At 39.8% G+C, this 10,425-nt stretch overlaps 2 long non-coding RNA genes across 2 annotated transcripts; one reads left to right on the top strand and one right to left on the bottom strand.

The window, feature by feature from the left end:
* The first annotated feature begins 3,583 nt into the window (after positions 1 to 3,583).
* LOC124679450 lies at positions 3,584 to 5,233 on the top strand. Its single transcript, XR_006994984.1, has 2 exons — positions 3,584 to 3,991; positions 4,849 to 5,233. It is a non-coding gene; the product is annotated as an uncharacterized LOC124679450 (long non-coding RNA).
* Positions 5,234 to 6,551: 1,318 nt separating this feature from the next.
* LOC124678203 lies at positions 6,552 to 9,839 on the bottom strand. The gene is made up of 3 exons (XR_006994370.1): positions 9,473 to 9,839; positions 8,475 to 8,660; positions 6,552 to 7,035 (listed from the first exon to the last, which is right to left on the bottom strand). It is a non-coding gene; the product is annotated as an uncharacterized LOC124678203 (long non-coding RNA).
* Positions 9,840 to 10,425: the final 586 nt, after the last annotated feature.

Below are 10,425 nucleotides of genomic sequence, written 5' to 3'. Positions count from 1 at the left end.
GAAGAAGCACATGTCTGTATTTATTTCTTCTTTCTATCTTTCGTTGTTAAGATGAAGAAAATAAATAGAAGAACCAATTTTGGTGGTGGTTTTCTCGTTGAAACTTAGCGTGAGGTACAGATCCGGAAACATCTGCAGATTTCTTATATAATGGCAAGCTTGGATTTAACCTGTCATTGGTCGGGTAGATTATGTTGAATACTTTATTTGGTATTCTCTCATCAAAGAAGTTTACAATTTGTATGATGCGTCCCCTCTTTGGCTATGTACTTGCATAATTTATAATTTCAGATATTCTCCCTGGTTGTAGGTATTTGAATTCTAGCTCTGTTTGCTCTCCAATTGACAGAGTTGAAGCTATAGGGAAGTCGGATCGTCAATGTCTCCGCCACTGCCATAACCGCAGACTAAAACCGAGAGATTACTTGGAAGGGAACCACCGATCCCTTTGAGAGTGGATATCATCAGCGGCATGACATGGCATGGGAAGCGGCAACCAAAACAAGGCAAGGGCTGATGTCTTGAGCATCGGGAGGCGTGTTGCCCGGTGTTGCAGCGTCATCCTGTCGGTGGAGCATGCTGAGCCTCGTCAGCACCCATCATCCAAGCTGACGCCGGCGATGAGAAATTATCCGGAGCTTAGGCGTCCAAATCCTCAACCAATCAGGTAGAACCTTACACTTGCGCCAATAATATGTTTTTTGGCTTTCTTTTGTGTTGATCTGATACATGGTTGTGAGAATATAAAATATGCATGTGCGGATACATAGAGTTGGCATCCCGTGTATAAAATATGCATGCGCCAAGTTCTTCCGTGTTGCCTGATTTAGAGGTGGCATCCCGTGTACATAAATATGCATGTGCAGATACATAGACATCAGATTTCAGTGCCATCACAAACATGACATATATCAAACTAATGTAATGTTTAATCAGAAATGGAAAGGAAGTTAGGAGCTTAGTAATTGGACGATAATACTGGTTAAGTGAGGAAGGAAACGATTTGGTTAGCATTTATGTGTTCATTCTAGATCATAGCATATAAGAATCTGCGTACCATAAGCCAAGTTAAGGTTCATTCCTTTTTAACTAAGCTGATTGTACCATGGGCAAAAATCACATTGTATATTACGTATTGTTCTGTAGAGATATGTGTTTTGCGACATGAGAACCGTCTTGTATCTTCCGACAAATTCACTTCTTGTTAGTATATATATGATCGCTGGTGTACATGCGAGTAGTTGCAGACTGTAACAGTTTACCTGCAGATCTCTGAAAAATACGAGTGTCGTATTCGGAAACTTGAAAACTGTCGTGGTATCGTTTGGCAAGTAAATGGGGAATTCACACTTCCTTGTCTAATCTAGGAATGTAGGCAAGAGCTAAAACAGAGCCATATGATCAGGTTCGGGATATTTTGTTATAGCAGACTGTAACCTATGCATATCTCTGAATTTACTAACTACAGTGCACACTGTCCTAAAATTGTATAAAGCTTCTGTGTTGTCTTTTGTTATAATTCCATTGCATGCATTCCTGTATAAATAAGCCAAGAGGAGAAATGAAAGGAATTCCATTACTTCATGATCACTAATAATCGTACACCGAATAACTATTTTCAGAAGTAGCATACCTACTTAGGTACCACTAAACTTATTTATCTTGACCATAATCTTTTAAATACAAGGTTAGTGTTTTATCCATGGATAGAATTCATCATCTATGGTTAAAATTGAATGCTAAGGTACAACTTAAGTTACACACATTTCTTTTGACTTTGTGAGGACTTGGAATGGTTTCTACTATTTTACATATGTTCTAGCTGTACGTATATTAGCTATTCTATTTACTTCAGCCTGCAAAAGCTGATGTAGATCTTACTATTTTACTCTTAGATTCTTGTGTGCTTGACATTTTAAATTGAGATGTATCTTGTATCAGGAAAATGGGCTGTAAAGCAAGGTTATTTACTCTGGTGTGCATTATTTTTAAACTGTTAAAAATGTTTATCTCTATAATATCATAGTTATTTTGAAGTTTTACTGGCATGAAAGCTCTATGAGCTGATAGTATTAGTAAGCTGAAGAAGTCATTCCCCGAACTAACCTAAGAAGTGAGTAGTTCATAAGTATGTAATTAGTAGTTAATTATATTTGAAAGGTTTGTATTTGTCAAGGGTGAAATAACAGCTGAATGTCTGTGTTAATAGATAGGTTGTAAGTATGTAACTTGCGTTGTCGTCGGGGCTTAGATATTTTGCCTGAAAGGTTGTCATGCAGTTTCAGCCCAAAATTTAATGTTTAATGGTCTGTAAGTTCAGTGCCACAGATCAGCTGCAAGTGAGTATCCAGCGTCTCTATCTACTTTAGATGATATACTTCGTTTTCACTTGCCTATGAGGTTTCTACGCTGGGCTCAAGGCTTTGTTCTATTACATGTGAAAGGCTCGCGGTTTATCTGAACAAAAAACAATGGATGGTGTTACTTGGATTTTTTATGGAGATTTGAAAGACGCTTCTTACCCCTTAACTTACATTGTCTTTAATTGCATGCCTTTTTTTTGTATCAGGTGCTAATTGAGAACCATTGGGAACTTTTATCGAGGTGAGATTGTGTAGACCATTTGTCTGAGTAGTGTCTATCTGCAAGACACGTTTCTTACAATGCTACTGCTAGGTGTAATATACTTTCATACAATCTCCGTGTCTACTTACTCGCTGACTGTTTATCATTTGCGCTGTGCGGGGCTTGCGCAGCAAGCCACTCCCAAAATATGGCTTCTTTTGCATCGAAAAAATAGCGAATCCCTTGCTGCATAGTACCGGCAACTCTAATTAGTTCAATACTGGAAAAGTATAATATATTATTCTGCCATATTTTAATTGTAAAGTGCTAGCTACTGAATGGTTGGTGCCATATTGAATTTTATCCTCTCAATTTCTTCTGTATTTTTATTTTGACGAGAAAAGAAATTGCCATCAATTGCCATCAAATCAGAGATGAGCCTCAAGTTCCAATTTTCTGAAATAAAATTATTGTGTTGTTCCATTTTCTTAGATAATAGTTGTTTCAGATGGAAAATTTAAGAGTTCCTTCTCCTATCGCACAAAATGTATTTTGGGATTGCTGGTGCGCATAGAAATTTTGCCTCTTATGGATAACTTGGCGGTATCCAATATGTTCTTAAACCAATACTCCAATATTTTTCCTGCTTATTGGCCAATTCTTCTCAGGTTTTTTTTATAGGAATGGTGACTCTGGATTTATAACTGCTGAGCATCTATGTATATGCATCTTTTATATCATGATAGCAAGATAGCTTATATTTTGTAATGTGTCTGTCAACCCATAAGCAGGATGCTCCTTGCTTCTGGGGACATATTGGTATGGGTTGATCAGCCAATATTTTTCCTGTTTATTGGCCAATTCTTCTTAGCTTTTTTTTTATAGGAATGCTGACTCTGGATTTATAACTGCTCAGCACCTATGTATACGCATCTTTTATATTGTGATAGCAAGATAGTTTTTATCTTTTAATGTGTCTATCAACCATATGAAGTGTGTGTGTGTGGGGGGGGGGGGTTTGCTTAGGCCCCCATTTTTTTAATGTGCTTTATAATTTAGCAAAGTAACTACAGTAAGTGCATCATGACCAAGTATTCTTCTTTTTAAAGCGCTTTTCATTCCTAACTAGACTTAGGAACTAAATCTATGCTGCATTCCCTTCAAAAATATGCTATTGTGTTTTTTGTTGTTGGTGTTGTACACATTAGTAAGAGATAGTTAGCGTATATTTTCTTCATATAGATTTTGATTCCTAACAGAATCTGGGCTACTGTCTGCTTCAGATTGAATATGGCACTGTATTTCTGTTGGTGTTGTCACTAGAAAGTTATATTTTTTTACTTCAGATATAGTGTTAAGTGATTCAGGAATCAAGGGTGAAAATTACAAGCTGCAATATGGAATGAGGTTGATGATCTTATGAAAGGTATTCAACTTTATAGGTGCATATTGAAATAATATTTAGTTTTTTTTACTTGATGTATTTATTTTTTTATTTACTCATGACATGATATAGGAAATGTATCATTGGCTATAATTAAGAGAAGGACCCGTTTGTATTCATTTTTGGTCTTATGGATTAAGTATGGGAAATTATTTCATGAATCGCGTAGGAGTTAAAGCCATACAAAACAAAGAATAGTTCATGAATTGCCTTGGAGTTAAATCCATTCAAAACTCAGATATTGTTTATATTGTATGACTTTCCAGAAAAATGGAAAGAGGACATTTCCTTCTCAGAAAATCAGATCGTATGATTACTAGACTTTGGAAATCGGCTATCTCCTTTTCTCGATCTACGTATGGATATCTTTAGTCTGACAATATAGAGCTGAATATATCAATGTTCCCTTTTACACCATAACTATTGCTTCACAATCACTCTCTCTATTTACACACCCGTGCTTAATTTTTCCTTCTTGACTTGATTGTTCGGCTCATGGAAGTATATTGTGAGCTTACTCGGTGTCTACACTTAATTACTTTTGGCTAAATAGTTGCTCTCTTGATATTCATGAAAGAGGGTCTCTTATTGTGTTATTTGTTGTTCAACATTTTCTTATGTTTGAGGCTTTCCCTACCACTATTCTGCTATTGTTGTTACTAAATTTTGCTTCAGAAGTTCAAATATCCAAGTATAGTCAGTTGAGAGGGGACATGCAATTGTTGTTAGATGGCTACCAAACTTATCCTTAGGGTAGATTATATACATTAATCTAGATTGTTGAAGAATTGCCAGTTTCAAAGTGATCCTATTTCTTGACACATGAATAATGATGGCAGTTACGCAACAACTGGTCATCATGGCTACAAGGGATGACGTCTCTTCCCGTCTTCCGCCGTCACACCCTATATATGAGCACAAAGATAGCTTGGAAAGCATAATTCCATCCTCCTTGACTTTGAGGCCAACCATTCTCAAAGTGAGATCCACGTCTTCGACTTCAACATAGATTATGAGGTGTTATCATCGTTACCTAGATTGAGATTGCTACCTTGTTGTAGGTAGAGAACTTAGTCCTCATCGTGTCATTTATGTTTGTAGTTCCATAGTAGACTATGCAGGAAGTGATGAACACCTCTGTTGTGAACCTGAGTACTACCTTGTGTGTATATACCTACTGTTATCTCAAAACCATGTGTATATACTTACCGTTATCTTTGTCAATTTCCTGCTGGTTTCAGTAATTGTGTTTAATACATTCTCGGTGTACATGCTACACTTTACTAATTGTCTTCTCTTTTCTACCAATCTACTCTTGCATAATAGTTATTATGTATATCCCTCATTGTATGTAAGTGTATGCTGCTCCGTTCTGATTTCATGTGTTCAGTTATAATTTCATCTTGATGTATTTATTTTCTAAATCTTGTAAAATGCATCCCCATTACCTAAGATAATTTTCACTGCTATTATACATGTCGTAGATTGGTTCAAATCCCACGGGATCGCGCCGCCCACCCGGTTCTTTTTTGGTCAAATTGTGTTGTTTGGTTCGCGATTTCCGTACGAGGAATCAACCATGCAAGTTGTGCCCTTATTGCAGGGTTTGTATGGGTTCGTGGTTCGTGACTAAAACTACTAGGGAATGCATGCCTATAGGAACCTTGCGTGGTATGATGTTGTTCTTGCGGGTTCTTAGTTCAGATGACCGTGTCTCGTGTTTGTGCTGTTAGCTCTGTAGATCCTCTTATTGAGTCGGTGTGCTGTCAGATAATATGTAATTGGCTTATTTTTCTATGTCTTTTGTGCCATGAGTTTTAAAGACCATGCTGGACATGTTGATGTTGATTTTGGTGTTCACTTATTTTTGTTCCTCTTGGCATAGTCAACAACCATTAGTTTGCTCTTGGGAGAATCAACTGGTGGTATATAAATGAATGGTTTTCTATTTGTAATTTAGTGTGATTCGCTATATTTTGTAAAACCTAAGAAGATGTATTATCATTTTCCCTCCTACAATGAGTCTTACGGGATCGTGCGCCAAGGCGCACATCAAAATCTAGTAAATAGAAAACTCCTCGCTATTGTAGCTCATACCATGTCCAACACACAAGTCTGATGCCATGCCGCCCATGCGCAGTAAGCAGCTATCCTAACAGAGCTAAAATAAATAGGCATAAAGAAACACAATGAAGTCCCTCATAAGCAGATTTTGTTGAGGAGCTAATTTCATTTATTCTCTATAATAGATAATCTCCACTACTATTAAACAAGCAAACTTGATCTTTCTTAAGTGCACCCGGCTAATCGTACATGAATCAACCATAACCGTCCGATCGTTTCCACTTTGTACAACTAACGTCACAGATGCAGCCAATTAAAGCTAATTGTGCACCCAGCGATTACCAGGGCGGAGCACACCCAGCAGACGAAAACTTCCGCCAAACATCCACGCCCACCAGCAGAAAAAAAAACCCTGAATCAACGGTGGATGGACTAATTGCTCTCACCATCGCTCCAGGAAAAAAGGCAACATGCTGAATTAACGGTGAAGTAATATTGCTCTCAGGATCGCATACTCCAAAGCGCTCCAGGAAAAAAGGCAAGAATCTGAATTAACGGTGGACTAATATTGCTCTCAGGATCACCTACTCCAAAGCGCCTGTCACTGATTGCTCTCACGATCGCCTCCTCCACGGCGCCTGTCTTACCCGCGACCTCCTTCCCTGCCTGTCGACGCCATTCCCGCCCGCCGCCTCCAGGCCGCCACGATCCTGCCTGCTTGCCGCCAAGCCTGTCATATGCCATCCTAAACCATGCACTACCAGGCCTGCCATGCGCCGTACTGACCCACGCGCCACCTAACCTGTACGCAACTCGCCGTGGCAATCGCCCTGGAGACCGCGACCTGCAGCCAACGACCTCGACCTTCATACGAGGTATGATATTCTGGTTCTTCAGTCAATCAACATGTAGACCGGCCCTGGATGTCTCTTTCCGTGAAGTACGTGTCGACATACATGATTCTGAAATGTAAATGCATAAACATAATGAGTTCTTACAAATTCAAGTTGGGTCTATTGTTGGTGCTTTGTACCTACATCATAATGCATTAAAATTCCAGCCATATGTAAATCACACTGTCATGGGTTATTCTTATACCTGTTTGGCAGGTTTTCTGGTGGACGTCAAAATAAGTGAGAGTACTGGGCCTCTTATAAAACTTTGTGCTGTCATTTTTTCATCTTCTACATACATTCTACATATGGCTTCTAACGCTCGCAACGGGCCACGGACCCCGTTCAGGGATATAAGCAACAACCACTCCTTTGGTAAATATAATATCAACAACCAATACCTCATGATCCCTAACGGTGCTTAAATTCTCATCTATGTCATGTATCTATGCAGACCCTAAAGAAATAAAGAGGCAGAGGGACAGAGAACGGTATGCACTAAATAGAGATGACATCCTAACTATATGTTGCATTGTCAAGGGGAGTGTCAAGAAAGACGACACGGATTTTGGCCAAGCCGAACAATGAAGTTGATAAATCTGGGAAAAGCACCAAAAACATTGTCTATCGAGATGTTTTAGAGGAGTGAAGAAGGTGTGTTAGGTTTATTTGCATCTATGTTGTTGTATCTACATAACTATATTTGCTGCAACCATGTTTCTTGTTCATTTGCAGGTACAGTTCAGACCAAACTATATATAAGCATGAAAGAGGATGGACGTCGATGCTGGATATAAATGAGTCACTGATTTGTACAAGTCACCAGATCTGTATCTATAATACCCCCACTCTGAAATAAAGCATGGGATGCTTTGCTATTCAGTGACTATACAGAGTTTCTTTTTGTATTTTATCAACAATAAAGGTCATTTTCAGGAAGTTTTTGACCAATTTTACATTCAGAGCACGGTGCTTAATAGTTTTGGTGCCGCTGATGATAAACATAAAGCATGTGTGATTGTTATTTGTCATTTCTATGTTTATGCCGAATCTCTCAAAACTTGGTACTGTGTCTTATCTTATCTATCACCTACTTGCAGAGTCACTATTTTTTTAAGCTTGCCACATCCATGGCTATAATTACCCCACTCTGTAATAAAATAAAGCATGGGATGGCTCAACTATGTTCTCAATATGCCTTCTTCGCTTTGCTATTCAGAGCTGAATGTATTACACGATGGTTTTTAACAACTACATATTCACTTTATTATTGTCCATTTGGCAGTATTTCCATTTTATGTTTGAAATGTTTGAATATTCAGATCCATGAATCGAAGCTGAATTCAGGGTAAATTTTCATGTTCAACAATATGGTACAAGGCAAACAGTTTTCGGGTATCTTTGATTTTTCTCAAATGCAAGTGGCATATGTAATAGTAGTAGTCAACCTCCAGTCGCAACAAGTAATTCACCAAGCTAGCGATTGAGGAATTCAAGCAAGCACATACCTTCTTTATCATGCTTGCTGGAGGACGCTATATCTGGGGCTTCAAGCGCATGTATTGGATCCGAGGCTTGTTTTCTTTTGTTATCCACATCTTACTTCCTTAGAACATGACTGTATGAAACCATTGACCACTTACATGAGTACTGACTCTTTGTAGCAGCCCAGACAATAATGACTCAATATAAACCTGAATTTTAGACATTTAAATGACACAATCAGCATCTTTCACAATAGAACAATACCAGCATACTTTAGATTTCTAGACACAGCACAATGCCTTCTCTTTTGGCACTGACATTCAGAGTTACCCATGCTTCTGTAGTAGATTCTGCTTATCTCTAGCATTACTACCCTACAGAGCTGTGCTCTAATTAAGTTCCAACTGTTCAATATCACCTGATTTCAGCTGGGTACATAGGCCTCTCAATGTCTCTAACAAGAATAATATTGATCTCTTTGTGGTAATAAGACTTCTTGTTTCCAATTTGTCTATGCTTTTTTGTTTTTTTAATCCTCACCGACGGCGCACTAGAATTGTGCTCCAGTGTACTACTTTAAAACATATAGGAGCTATCAAGAACGAGCAAGTCAAAAAATTATTATTAATCTGTTTCATGCATCAAAGCAAAAACTAATCTTGTGCATTTTTTTATTTTGTGAAACAATGGCTGTTGAAGAAACTTGCACTTTTGCAATCACGATGGTTTCAGTTGATAAAATTTTGTAGGCTGATGACTTGTACAGAGATAAATACGAAATAATCCTTGCTGAAAGGAAGGGGGAACAATTAATTAATGCATTAATTTTACTAGGAATTGATCGGGACTAAAAACAGGTTTGGAAAGTGTTCTGAATGCGCAGTTAAGTATTTCATCACAAGACTAACATCTATGAAACTGTTTGTTCAGTGGGATGCTTGCCAAGACAGAAATTGAAGTGTCTTGAGAAGCAGCAGGCCAAAATAAATGCTCTAGAAAAGGTAAATAAGCAGAAACGAACCTAGATCAGAAGCAACAGACTCGACAACGGTGGAAGCACTTCATCCGCCTCCAGCTGCACATCGAATGCATCTGCGCATATGGCTATGCAGGGATCTGTGTCTGTGGATGCTTGGAGGAAGGGTGGAGCTAGCTCCAGCGCCTCCTCGGGCTCTTCTCCGGCTGGAATGGACGAAGAGGGGCGAACAAGATCAGGGCATGCTGACCACGCTTGGAAATGGCGACATCAGCGGGTAGTAGGGAAAGGGCCAGCCGTCCCGGGAGCGCTACGAAGGCATGGAGGGGAAGAGCTTGCGGCACTAGCAGGGTGGCCCTCGCGCCGGCAGAGGGGAGAGCCCGGTCCTCCTGCCGGCAGCGGGGAGGCGATGGACGCGGCAGCCAGGGGATAACGTTTTACGCGGAGAGGAAGCTTTTTTTTTTTGGTGTGCGCGGGTGTGCGCGGAGAGGAAGCTTGAGAGTGGGGATTGTAAGAGCATCCCTACTCGTTGGCGCTCCCCACGCCCAAATCCAGCGAAATTTTCGTCCGGATTGGAGGAAGATTTGGCGTGGGAAGGAGTAGTTTCCCAGTCGTGTGCTTCCCAAGCGGCGTTTCTCGGGGAAAAAGAGGATGACTCGGGGAATCCGGACGAAAGAGGAGACACGTGGGCGTGGACGGTTGGTTTAGCTTCATCCGAGTCCCCGGAGACCCCCGGGAAACCGAGGATGGCATGGGGAGTCCGGACGAAAATAGGCTCAAATCCGGACCAAAACGAGGAACCGGGGCCCGATGCGCAGTTTTTCGCCGTCCGGATGAAAAAAAGTGGCCGTGGGGGCTCTGTGGGGAGACGAGTGGAGATGCTCTAACTGATCGAGGAGAGAGAAGTGCTTCTCCCGTTGCGATTTTTTTATATTTTTGCAAGGATGTAAAACGTTATGTTAGGGAATTTCGGAAAAATAAATTATGTTAGGATTTTA

The sequence above is a fragment of the Lolium rigidum genome, chromosome 7 (genome assembly GCF_022539505.1).
Source record: "Lolium rigidum isolate FL_2022 chromosome 7, APGP_CSIRO_Lrig_0.1, whole genome shotgun sequence".
Lineage (NCBI taxonomy): Eukaryota > Viridiplantae > Streptophyta > Magnoliopsida > Poales > Poaceae > Lolium > Lolium rigidum.
Note: the sequence above shows the minus strand (reverse complement) of the source record. Positions and strands in the feature narration are given on the sequence as shown.